The sequence below is a fragment of the Octopus sinensis genome, linkage group LG2 (assembly GCF_006345805.1).
Source record: "Octopus sinensis linkage group LG2, ASM634580v1, whole genome shotgun sequence".
Lineage (NCBI taxonomy): Eukaryota > Metazoa > Mollusca > Cephalopoda > Octopoda > Octopodidae > Octopus > Octopus sinensis.
Window position 1 is genome coordinate 147,067,607 of NC_042998.1, and position 2,263 is coordinate 147,069,869.

Here is a 2,263-nt window from a genome sequence, read left to right on the forward strand (position 1 = left end):
CTCTATTGCGTTTTTGTTCCATTTATATATATATATATATATATATATATATATATATATATATATATAGAGAGAGAGAGAGAGAGAGAAGTAGAGAGTCTGCTCCATCAATCCTCTTTTTGTTCTCTTTTTTGATCTCTATGCTTTCATGCTTTAATAGGTTGATTGATATTGAATTTTCATGGAGGAAGAAAATATCAACCAACTTTTAAAGGCCACCAGTAAACAAAACACACAAAATAAACAAATAAAACATCTAAATAGATGGATACCTAAATAAATAAATAAAAGGCATTATTTGCTTGACACAGGAATTTTAGATGTTTATCTCGTGTCTGTTTTCTGTGTGGAAGCTATTACAATAAAGGCCTCTCATATTATCGTATATGCTATTAAAATATCCTATCATATTATGCCTTATTATCCCATATCATATCATCCCACATGTAGTATCTAGTTGTTTTTGACATCTCCTTTTACACACGTCAAATCTCTAGCCAGATGTTTTCAATTGAACCCCTCATTCGAACAACCAAACATATTTATTGTCCGTGTTAAAATTAGTTGAAACACTGCGTTCCGGCGAAAGATTGTTAGTTACTTTAGTATTCGGAGATTTTCTGCTCTAATTAACATCAACTTATTATCATTTATTTTTCTGTGTAATTTTAGAAACTTTGTTTAGCTGCTGTATATGTGTGTGTGCGTGTGCGTGTATGTGTATGTGTGTGCGTGCGTGTGCGTGTGTGTGTGAATGCGTGCGTGCGTGTGCGTGTTTGTAAATGCATACGTATATACCATATGTATATGCGAATATTCATCCACGCACGTATGTGTAAGAGTGTTTTATATGGATATAAATCTGTGTTTTTATATATGTATATGCTAAACTACTGACAAAGCGAATATGATACATACATACGCGCACACACACATATACATGTGTTATACATACATACATACATACATACAGACATGCATACATACATACATACATGCATACATGCATACATACATACATACATACATACATACATACATACATATATATTATATATATATATATATATATATATATATTATATATATATATATATATATATACACGCACACATACAATATATGTTTTTATGTGCTACTATTAGTTTCATGAGATGAAAGAATACTAGACAGTATTTTTTAGCATGTTCGGTGTCTCAGCACAATCTTCAGGCAGTGCACACATAACAAGCTAAAAATAGGACGATATGATGAAGGAAAAGCGAGAAAAGAGGAAGGCAAGAAAGAGGTAGATATAAAAAGTAGAAGGTTGAAAAACCAGAAAACGAGGAAGATAAAAAAATCACAAGTGGGTGAATTATGGTTATTTCCCCTTTGACCGTAAAATATAAGGCTGAAAAGATAGTAGCCTAGAGTCTGTGGTACAGCTTCTCAACCCAGAGAGGGTGGTACTTTCCAATTCGTCAGCAGGAATTTAGTCATATGCTTACAACCGCCAAAATTTCAGATCTAGAATTCAGCACTGTGGTAGAGTTCTTAGATCTGAAAGTGAATGGAACTTTGGCCAGGAAGAACTAATGTCATCAAGTGGTATCCAGCGTTCATCATCTCTTGGCATCTAGCTTCTCTCTCTTACTCCATAACCAGCAAGAAGCTCTTTCTGCTGTCTCTCACATCCTGCGCTCATCCGCCCTTCACTTTTTTCCTCTCATACCGGCTGGGCAGGGAATTACCTGCAATCAACTTTGACAGGGAAAATCCATGACTGACATCCCTTCTCCTTGTAATCCAGTAGACAGCTTTGAATTAGGAAGCGTGATCACACCCTACTTTCGAAAGGGACTCGATCAAGATTATTTTCTTTGCTCAGGGTTGTATGGATGACATGGGGAAACTGTAGTCTTCCCTCCAGTTCCACTTTCATATCCTATGCTTATTGAATTTATTACGCATGCTAGTCACCAGTATGAAAATTTTTCTAAATTTACTACCCTTATTATTTTCACAGTAAAATTTTCGTAATTTCAAAGCCTTTCTGGTATGCAGTTTTAATTTTTTATTATCATTTGCTGTCGAATTTGCTGCGCTTATGCGGTAGATTTGAAAATTATAATGTATAAGCATGCATCACGTGTGTTTTCGGTGCTATTTGCTGCATAAATATGCATTAATTTTAGCGACCTCACTGATGAAGTACAGATGGCAAATTAATTTATTGCACATTGATACAGAAACACGAGTTTGGGCTTAGACTACCCTGTCT